This window comes from Triticum urartu, chromosome 2A (genome assembly GCF_056163025.1).
Source record: "Triticum urartu cultivar PI428250 chromosome 2A, HENAU_Tu73, whole genome shotgun sequence".
Lineage (NCBI taxonomy): Eukaryota > Viridiplantae > Streptophyta > Magnoliopsida > Poales > Poaceae > Triticum > Triticum urartu.
In genome coordinates, this window is record NC_141874.1 from 455,632,044 (window position 1) to 455,643,942 (window position 11,899).

The window sequence follows — 11,899 nt, forward strand, 5'->3', positions numbered from 1 at the left end:
TAGCACTGATACTTTTATGTGCAAAACATGTCATCTGTCTGCTTGTTTATCTTTCAGAGTGAGGAAGATATAAGTGTTGAACAAGCGCAGTCTCATCATCTTGCTCAGCTGCTTGCGCTGTAGCTCCCTAGCGGGGCTAACCTTTCTTGAACTCTATTGAAGTGCTGTCGGTTTTGTATATTATTTTGTCGGCGTGTTTATTTGCACTGGTGGCGATCTTTGATGCCCAGTGTATGTAATCTGCTGTCTGCTTGTGCTTTATTATCATAGTGGCGGACTTTGATGCCCAGTGGATGTAATATGCCATAATTTCTTTATTGTATAGTCGAGGTTTTTTCTTATTCACGATGCTGCAATTATTTTACTGTCTATATATCATGTCTTCGCAGTAAACCGGCCAAACCGTAAAATTACGGTACATAATCGGGCCGTCATGCAATCACGATGTAGGTTGGGCCTGAAACGTGTCGAACAGCTCACGGGCCAGCAGCAGCCCGAAGTGAACCCCAGCCCATGATTGTGCGAATCAAATCACGGGCTTTTAACAGGCCAAAATTGTCTCGGTCCTTGTTTGGCCCAATCAGATATCGGCTGCGAGCAGGCCAGATGTAAACCGGGCCGTAGTTAGGCCCAACTATATGACGGGCTTTTAATAGGCCGAAATTAATATGGGGCCCAAATGTTAAACGGGCCCTTAACAGGCCAAAACTAATATCAGGACGAATTACTAAGTGGGCCTTTAGCAAGTGGGCCCAAAAGCATAGTGTCCAGTTGACGGGCCGAATCTGATATGGGCCATAATTGAGCCCAAAGCCTCTTAAAGGGTCGGACCTGATGTGGGCCGTAATTTGGCCCAGAACGTGGTAGGGTTTTAACGGGCCGGATCTCATTGGGCCACTATTAGGCCCGGAGCGTGGCAGGCCATTAATGGACCGGATCAAATATTGGCCGACATTTGCCCAAAACATGGCAGCCAGTTAATGGGCCGGCCTACTAGGGTCCTCAAAATCTTATGGGCCTACAGCTGGGCCGGCCCATTAATGTCGGCGAAATCTCGTGGGCCTTTAGATGGACCGGCCCATTATGATCTGCAAGAATCTTGTGGGCCTTTACCTGGGCCGGCCCATTATGGCACACCAAAATCTTGTGGGCCTTTACCTGGGCCGGCCCATTATGGCCCGCAAAATCTTGTGGGCCTATAGCTGGGCCAGCCCATTATGGTCCGCAAAATCTTGTGGGCCATTAGCTGGGCCGGCCCATTATGGTCCGCAAAATCTTGTGGGCCTTCAGTTGGGCCAGCCCATTTAAACTTGATGGGCCGGTCCACGTGTCAACATATCATAGGCGCGTCTCGCCCGTTGGATGAGTGACACCTGTGCCAACACGGACCTGACACGTGTCTCCTCCAGCCAATGATGATTTTACACGTGGAAAATCCCCATTGGTCAGGGCTGTTAACGGGTTATAGGATCCAAAACCCGACCCGATAGCTTAACGACGTTCCGTTACGGTGGATGCCATGTGTCGGTCACCCTTGACGAAAGCACTTCTGTGACGCGCGATTTATCGTCATGGAAGTGGACACTTCCGTGATGATAATTTTGGTAATGTCATCGAACACTTCTACGACAGCACAGGTATGACTATCTTGATTCTGTCATAAAATCGTCATGGATGTACATGCATGACAGAAAACGCGATCTACTGTGACAAACACGTATCATCACGGAAGTGTATTTTTTTGTAGTGGAGGGCACCCATGAAGGTTCTTCCAAGGTGAAACAGCCCATCTGTGACATCAGAGAGCGCACCATGGGTTTGTGCTCTTCCAACTAGAAGGATCCCATCCATGAAATGTGAGGCAACATCCTATCAGCAAATCTTACCTTTTCTAGCTTGCCAACCCATACCCTTTGTTGTAGTAGCATCTGTCGTGCAGTGCTTTAACTGTGTCGTGTTTAATTATTTTAGTTATGCAAAAATGTATTGTTCAATAGGGCTATGTGATGTTTAAGTATGAATTGTCCACTTCAGTTTCATGAATGGCTATATTTGGTTGTTTATAGTGAGTAGATGCCTTGTTTATCTGTATTTGGTTGTTAGGTTTGTTGCAGTGATCATTTTTTCAGTTATCGAGCAGATGCCTTGTTTATATGTATTTGGTTCTTAGTCTGGTTGCAGCGAGCATTTTTCTAGTTATCAAGCAGATGCCTTGTTTATCTGTATTTGGTTGTTAGGTTACTTTTTTTTTAGCATTTGTCCAGTTTTCAAGCAGATGCCTTGTTTATCTATATTTGCTTGTTAGGTTGGTTGTAGTGAGCATTTGTCCAATTTTCAAGCATATGCCTTGTTTATCTGTATTTGCTTGTTAGGTTGGTTGCAGTGAGACTTTGTCCAGTTTTTAATGGCTATATTTGGTTGTTATACAGATCATTTATGCCTTGTTTATTTCAGTCATTCACAATGTGTTGTTCATTATGTGCAAGTCGGAACTGTGCCGCTCGACTGCATCAATACCAGTTTGAATGGCTATATTTGGTTCTAGTTATGCCTGGTGTAGTTAACACATGCCCTTTGTTTCAGTTTTACACATTTATCCAGTGTGATGTTTAAACATTACCTATGTTCTATTCATTTTCAACAATACCAGTTTGAATTGCACTATTTGATGGCTGTTAAGCCTGCTGTCAGTAACATTGCCTTCCATTTTATATCTGCTTTAACAACATGCTGAAACCCACACATTCTAGCTATCATTTGGAGATGATGTTGTTTACCTTTGCTATATTTGCTTGATGTTAAGGTTGTTGTACTTATCATGACTTTCCACTACTTATGTAGGACGACAACGGGAGTGGCCACCATTTTCCGCCGAGGTTAGCTTCATCCCTCGGCCTGTACTCCCCCCATCGTTCCATAATGTATTGCATATAGATCCAGGCATGGACACTTGTTAGCTTCTAATATTGACTTGTTGCTTGTAGGTACATATGCCCTTGGCAAGGATGCACGCATCGACCCATTTTGCGTATGGGGCAATGAGATATTCATGAAAAAGCATCAAGTGAGGAAACTGATAAGGATTATTAGCAAAAAGATACGAATGGTGGCAAGCAGATTATTTGTTTATGCTCTATCCAACACAACAGTGAGTTGTAGGATGGTAACTACAAACTCTGCAGCCTTCTCTTTTTACTGCCCATAATGAGTTGTTAGACAACAATGTCTGAATCTTTTTCGTTCGCAGTGGTTCCCAAAGCAGTTCACTCAAGATTACCTCACAAAGTACATGATTGGTGGACACAGAATGAAGGTTAAAGTATTTCATCCCGACTACAATGAACATCGAGAAGTCGTAATGAATATAGTGAAGAATGGACGGGCAACCATCACAAGGGGTTGGCCTAGAGTCGTGTGCGCATTATGCATGGAGGTGGGCACAATATGGGCATTCCGCTTCACCTTCTCCAGCAACCAGAATGTGTTTCGCCTCTCTCTTTACAGTCTTTAGTACAACTATGGTTCATCATTATTTACTTGGTGCTTCTACAGTTCTTCAGTATATGTACCTGTTTAGGGAGTCCTGGATTAAGGGGTCCTCGGATGGTCGGGCTACGCGACATGGGCCGGACTAATGGGCCGTGAAGGTACAAGATGAAGGCTTTTTCCCGTGTCCGGATGGGACTCTCCTTGGCGTGGATTGCAAGCTTGGTGGCTAGTCGCATAGTTTCCTTTCTCTATAAACCAACTTTGTACAACCCTGGCCCCCTCCGGTGTCTATATAAACCGAAGGGTTTAGTCCATATAGGCAATCATAATCATACAGGCTAGACATCTAGGGTTAGCCATTACGATCTCGAGGTAGATAAACTCTTGTAACCCCTATACTCATCAAAGTCAATCAAGCAGGAAGTAGGGTATTACCTCCATTAAGAGGGCCCGAACCTGGGTAAACATCGTGTCCCCTGCCTCCTATTACCTTTGATCCTCAGACGCACAGTTCGAGACCTGTCGTGGTTCTAAGTCTGACAGTAGAATGGGGGGTAGGGATGTAGAGGCAAGATCCTAGCTATGGAGGAGTTGTACACGCGAGTTTTACGAGTTCAGGCCCTTCTCAGAGGAAGTAACAGCCCTACGTCTCGGAGCCCGGAGGCGGTCGACTGGATTATATGCGTGTGTGTGTTACAGGGGGTGCGAACCCTTGTGCCTGTGGAGGGGGTGGCTTATATAGAGTGCACCAAGACCCCATCCAGCCCACGACACAGAGGGTTTAAGGTACATTGAAGAGAGAACGTTACTGGTAACGCCCACATTAAAGTGTTGTAAATGTCAATTAAGTCTATAAGTAAATGCTCGACCGTTGCATATGCAGAGTGGCTTTAGCTCTTCTCCCCATCGAGTGACTTCTGTGACGATCGAGTGGCATCGATTCTTCCGAGTGGAACGTTTCTGGTCGAGTGGATGATGGTACCCTTTGGATGATCCTGGCTTTAGGGTGCTGCCCTAGGGGAGGATGTCTAGGTCAGGTCTATGACCCTACCCTAGGTACGTAGCTTCATCATTAGCCCCCGAGTGGTTCAGGGTCCGAGTGGAGAAGGAGTTGATAATCCCTCTGATTCAGCTTTTGTGCTTTGAGAATGTCTCGCCCAGAGGTCGAATGAACTTTCATGATGGCTTCAACTGCTTGTTCAGTCGCCTTGATCCATTCTTGGTTTTGTCGAGTGAACTTTCGTTGTTAAGTTTCGAGTGTTGATCTGGGAAAAATCTTCCATCTGACGGGTCATTCTGCCGTCTGCGGATTTCATGGGATTCGAATTTTGGGAAGCGCGCCGGGAGAAGGAGGCCACAGTAATCGAGATGGATTAGGCAGGCCGCTTCGATCTCCGTGCCACCTTTTTTGCCACGTATCGTGCGCGTGATTGTTGCAGATTTGATAAGATCGTCTGGGCCTACAAGTCAGTCACTCGGAAGCGACCTTATATAAGGCGCCGGACCGGGGCCTTGGAACAGTGCGCCCCCATTCTTCTTCCTCCTCCTCAGATTCCTCCGCTGTGCCTGCTTCTGCTCTCGGCGTCGTCGCCCCGCTCGAACTCGACCCGCTGCCATGGGGAAGGAGAAGACGGTGGCGTTGGAGCGTGCGAAGAAAGCGACGGCAAAGGCGAAAGGGAAGAAGACCAGCCGGGGTGGATCTTCATCGAGGTCCGGCCTGCCGCCTGGCTGAATCCAAGGCAACTGGATCCGCTCGACAATCAGTCAAGATGACATTGATGACCTGGTTGAGGGGGGACTGATCCCCCATGAATCGGCGCGGCTCCCGGGGAACGAGACCGAGCCGCAGCCACGGGAGGGTGAGTGTGTCCTCCTCGCCACTCATGTCGACCGCGGGTTTTCTTTGCCTCCCCATCCTTTCTTTCGCGGTTTCTTGAACTTCTTCGGGGCTCAACTCCACCACTTTTCTCCAAACACCATCGTGTACCTCGCTGCTTTCGTGTCTATGTGCGAGAATTTCTTGGGTTGCCGACCACACTGGGGTCTCTTCAAGCACATATTCACATGTCGCTCCCAGACGGTCAAGAAGGCCAACCCAAGTGACGAGAGGACGCACGTGATACAGATGTGCGGGGGTCTTGGAATCCAAATGAGGAACAAGAGCACCTTCCCAGCTATGATCCTTCCCAACTCGGTCCGGGGCTGGCAGTCGACCTGGTTTTACTGCATGGACCAGCCGACCCCGGGTCAGTCTACTGGACTTCCCCCTTTTCCATGGCTCGAGTGGAGAATCCCTCCTCCTTGAGAGTGATCCCGGAAGAGAAGGCACAGGTGAAGGTGCTGGTCGAGCGGGTCGTCCAACTTGTCCGTGACGGAGTGACTGGTATGGACCTGCTGGAGGTCTTCCTTAGTCGATGCATCCAACCACTCCAAGCTTGTGACCATCCAATGTGGATGTACTCGGGACTCGAGGATTCCACTCGGATCCACCCGGAGGATGTTAGTGAGGACACAGTGGAGAAGTGGCTGGGAGGTATTACCGGCAACAAGGATAATCCTCGGGGGTCCAGGAGGGTGGTTCCATTCGACCATTTGCGCCAGCCGAAACAGGTACGATTCTGCACTGTCGAGTGTCTTCTTGATTTACTATGTAACATCTTGTTGATGGTCGACTGTCTTTCTTTTGTTCATTGTCTTTTCAGGCTCTTATTGATATGTACTCGATGCCCAATGGAGTGCAGGGGCAAAATGTCGAGGAAGAGGCGAGCGGGGGTGAGAGTGGCGAGTGGCACTCGGATGCAGAGGAGGACGAGGAGAGCGACGACCCGAGTGACGAAGAAGAGGTCGACTCACCTCCTCACAGAGAAAGGAGGTCTATGCACACTCATGACCCGGCAAACACCCCTGACCCGGTGGCCGCACCGACTGGGCAGTCTTCAAAGCGCCCTCGGACATCTTCTCCAGTGCCGACTGAGAAGGGACCGAAACAGCTCAAGACTGTGCCGCCTCCTGCGCCGAAACCATTGAAGGACACATCCTCCAAACCGCCGAAGGCTTTGCCCAGAATCAAAGTGACCATTCCCACCATCTCCGGGTAATCATCTGACCCGATATTTTGGTCGACTCGAGCAACAGAACATAACCGACTGAAAGTTGACATTTGCAGTGCTGCTACCTCTGGGACTTCTTCCCGCCAATACCGAGACGAGGAAATGGAAGACGCGGTTACCTCCAACCCAGGTAAAATTCTAGTGATCTTGTTCTTGATTATTTGGTCGATCAAATTCTGGCGGTTCACTTGGGGTCGACTGATTTATTTGCAGCCCACTGTCGGTGTCAAAACCAGCGGATCTCGGGTAGGGAGTCCCGAACTGTGCGTCTAAGGCGGATGGTAACAGGAGGCAGGGAACATGATGTTTTACCTAGGTTCGGCCCTCTTGATGGAGGTAAAACCCTACGTCCTGCTTGATTTATTGTTGATGATATGAGTATTACAAGAGTTGATCTACCACGAGATCGGAGAGGCTAAACCCTAGAAGCTAGCCTATGGTATGATTGTATGTATATGATTTATCGACTAGCCTAGCCTCGGTTTATATAATGCACCAGAGGCCTAGCATAACAAGAGTCCTAGCCGAATACGCTGGTGGGGAGGAGTCCTTGTCTTGATCACCAAGTCTTGTAGAATCTTCCATGTCTGCGGCAGCTGTCCGAACTGGCCCATGAGTATACGGCCATGGGGGTCCTCAGCCCAATCTAACAGATCGGGAGATGACGTGGTGCGTACCCCCTAGTCCAGGACACCGTCAGTAGCCCCCTGAATCGGTCTTCAAGTTAGAGACGCTCCTCGATTCTTCCGAACTGTTCTTCATCTTCGGTTGTCGGTCTTGGAAACTGGTTCAACAAATCTTCCCATCTTCAATCTTGAGGATCGCCGAAATGCATTCGACGAGTTTACACGTCGGGTATCCGAGGAACCCCTTTAAGTTTCCGGTCTTTATCAATACCTTGTTATTTTTATGCCACACCTCAGGTTTGAAGTTGTTCCCGGGAGGCAGTGTCCTCTTGCGTCCGAGCTCTAATGCCGGACTGCATTCGAGGTATCTTTTGCAGCCGAACACCAATGCCAGACTGCTTCCGAGCTCTAACGCCGAAATGTATCCGAGCTCCAACGTCAGACTGTGTGCAAGCTCCAACGCCGGACTATATCCAAGATGTCATAGATCATCTTGGTCCAAAAGAGTTGAAGGAGTTTAGCCGAGCTTAATGCTGGAAATGCCCTCTATGGAGCCAGCCACTAACGCCCGAGCTTTATGCCGGACTGCTTCCGAGGTGGTGCACTACCCCGACTGTGGGCCAATTTTTTGTCAATATTTTTGATTGGTGCAATTTATTCTCTGCCGAGATATATAGCCAGTAGCCCTCAAGGTGTGTATCGGTCTAAAACCCGAGATGCACCTGAAGGATGACATAAGACCGCTGATCCCAGTAGATGCTGAGACTCAGGTTGATTTGCAAAATCGGTCTGAGGATCAACTCCTAGCTCAGCAAAATACTTCAGGACACAAAAAGCGGTGTGCAGAGTCCTCGAGACTCAGGTTGGGTCCGGCCAACCAACCTGAGGTTCATAATCTCCTCGGAAACTATATTGCACATAAAATTTTCTGCATTGGACAAGCAATGCAGTAGCCCCCGAGACACTGGTCGGGTGGCAACACCAGATCAGGGGATCGATACGCCCCTTTGAAATTAGTAAATGATAAGCCTGAAGCCCAGTAGCCCCCGAGCCTTAATGCGGGCACGGGTTGCCGAATTAAGGATAGATATCCACAGTAAAATCACAAATTATGTGTAATTATTCTATGTATCCAAGTACTTTACATCATTAATGCTCGGATCCGCATTGTACAAAACTTTGTTGACCGACCATCGGCTTCCACCTCCTCGGCCAATAGTCGAGGAGTGTTTGTTCTACTTTACAAAGCCTTTATGAGGGCAAAGATTTACGACAAACAAGGCAATCTGGCCATACGGTTTTATAAACAAAGGTACGCAGAGAGATATGTTATATCACTGTTAAACATAATAAATGTCTTCCAAAGAAAATAATCCCGCTATCGGTTCCTTTCTTTGGGTTGTCATGCTGAGCATGATCATGAAACCTCGGCTCTAATGTAAGAGCAAAATATTGAGGATTTAGTTTGGGAGGCCAGTTACTAGCCCCCGGTAGTGTTCGGCGATAGTCAAGGTCAAGCCGTAAACACTTCGGCCAATGTTATGAATGGCCAGTCATTTAACACCGTCATCGGATTGCTGACCAGTTTACGCTTATTGTGACAGTCAGTCTTCGGCTTTCTCCACTGAGGTGCTTAACCATGTGAGCTGGAAGCACAATCGCAGTGGTTCTCTCTTTGCACACCTAGCCGAACAAAGCGGAATGTAGGAGGCAAGCGCAGGAGCCGGGCAACCCAACTATTGACCGAAGACACAATTCGAAACCAATGCATATATAGTGAGATTCGAGAATGTTTTTGCCGAATCTATAAAGGTGTCTGGCATTGCACTGTGAGACTTGTGCTGGAAACACACAAATAGTTTAAAAGTGCCATAATCTTGGAAAACCAAAAAAACGTCAGTAAAAACATGACATCCGAACAAGATCAAGTGTTCGGTGCCAATTCGAAAATTGGGGAAAAAATTGTGCTTCTGTCGTGCATTAATATTACACATCCGATCTCAAGACTTCAAGCGGGCCAGCCTACGGCTGTAGCCTCCTATCTCGAAGGCGGAGTGCTTTTCGTTAGACCAGTTTAGCGAACTAAACTCGAGCGGTCACTAGAGAGAAAATGGGTTATCTGGCTATTGACCACATGCTCACGTCGAAAAAGGAGCGATAAAAAAACTTTGCAACGACCAAGAAGAAAACACATTTACTATAAAATAGCTCATATAAATTTTAAGAGCCCCCAAGTGACTTGGGTAAAAGAATTTTATGTATAATGATTGTATGTACCGAAGTACTTATATCATATCTTTGTTCAACCAAACTTTAAACGTGTCTTAACCGACCATCGGCTTCTCCCTCTTCAGTCAAGGACCGAAAAGTGTTATGTACTCCACCTGTCAAGAATATCGACAGTGTTTCTGATAACCAGGCAACCGGGCCATAAGGCTGTAACAGACAAAGCATGCTCAGGGAACTTATGCTATATTACAGACGAAGTGTAAGAAGCATCTTCAAAGAAAATAGTACCCCCACTGATACCTTTCTTCGGTTCTCATTATTGCTATGGGACTTGTGCAATAGATTTTTTGTACTCATGAGTTCCGTTGTGTGCCGACCATGATTGAAAACAATAAGAGCGCTAGCTTTCGGCCTCACCCAGTCTGAGGTCAGAGTTCAGAGGACCCGGTCATGAAAATCGCAGAGGTGCTCCCTTTACTCCCTAGCCGAACAATCTGGAACGTAGGGGTAAGCACAGGAGCCAGGCAACCAAGCTTGCAAATCGCTTAAGTCAATATGGTGCATATTGTGGCGTAATACACGAACAAGGAACGAAGCCGTACAAGTATAATCATATGCAAGAGGAAAAGCTTCATAAAGGAAGCCCCCAAATAAACGGGGTATTTGAATATGTGTGTCACAAACAAAGTTTGGACAAGGAAATTTTTTACAAGCAACTTTTTTTCCAAAAAAGTATAATGCTTGGTCGAACCGAACACAAATTAAAAATTAACTTTGAGCACGAAAGCGACTTAGCTGGTTAATGTGTTCGGCATTGATGACGCGGTCCGAGCTTGATGTGGGACAAGGCTCCATTCCCCAAGCCGGTCCCGAGGTGGCGGAGCGGAGAGCTCGACACGCCGAAGTGGTGACATAGCACAGTCAATGCAGACCGGCAGAGTGACGACGAAGTCCCCGGATCATTTTCCGAAGTCAATGTAAATGCAGGGTGTCGGCGTGATGCGATAAAGGCGTGGCAAAGCCAGAATTCACATGTCGGTCCGAGTTCCGAATGCGGCGTTCGCCAGACTATGTACGGAAACTGACCGAACCACGACGCGACCGTCGTTAATGCGGCCATCATTTGATAGACCTGTGTACAGATGATGGACAAACCAGAGTAATAATTCCTTGGGAAAAATAAATCCAAACAAGCAAAAAATATTAGGACTAATAGCACCTGGTTTATTTTTTGTAGCAATCCGAAGAAAGGTGATTCCCAAAATTGGGACTCGATCCGCACACCCATTGCCTTATGGGCGATAAAGCGACGGTATGACGATGCTGGCAAAGGTTGGCTCGCCGAGGCAAAGCCCTCGGTCCAGCTAATGTGACGGAGCTGGTCGGCTAATGACGCTGAAGTCTCCAGAGTAGGTTGATGAAGAGATGGCGAAGCCCCCGGTCCAGCCGAGATGTCGAAGCCTCGATGTGAGCCGATGAGTCGAAGTAGGTCGGCGTGATGGACACCAGCTTGAAGAAGCAATAGTGCGGCCCTGCCGATGCAGGTCGTGACGTGGTCGATGCCGGCTTGATGAAGTGACCGTGCGGCGATGCCATTATGCCCGCTCCGTGTAATCCGTGGGGTGGTGATGTTGGTGATAATTTATCCTTCGCGATGCCGGACTCTTGTTCGGCTGGCCGAGATGATGATCCGAAGAAGTTGAGCTCGGCTCAACAAAGTGACGACGTGTCTAGCGCAGGTCGGCAGCCTTGGAGCAATATCGTCGGACTGGTTTGACACCAGCATGATGATGAAGGCGACCTCAGGGGAGGCTTAAAAATTTACAGGCATGTGTTTAAAAACAACGCACAATACCCTAGAAGAGAATTCCTCTAAAAAGGTTGTCCAATGTCACGTTCGTAAAGAAACATGAATTCGGGTCGGATCCGTAACCGTCGGATCAAGCTGAAATTTGGAGGGTTGGTAGATATGGGAATTCCGCAGTAGATGAACAGTTGGATCTTCCAAAGGACCTCCGAGCTAGGCTCTGGAGACCACGCCCTAAACTCGTCCAGATTCTCGTCCAGATTTGACAGGGCTCCGGTATATCGTAGATTGTCGGAGATTCCTCCATCGGAACTCGACGAAATTTTGCATGGCTGTTATAGACTCAATTCCGCACAATTACAGCAAAGGGATCATCAAAGCGATGCTCTAATAGGTGGTGCCAGCGGATACAATTTTGCTGTTCGGAAAAACAGCACGGTCGCCCGAGGGCAATGTTGACATTGAGCCCCCGAGCTCCATGGATGATTCCTCCACGATCTTGATAGAGATCAGAGTTGATGTTTATGAAGGCCCTCATCCGAACATGACGATCGGAGGTTGGGCACAGTCCTTGGTCCAGCCAAGGTGACCAGTCGAGCTGGTGACGAAGATGCCGAAGTCGCAGTTGATCTGCAGGC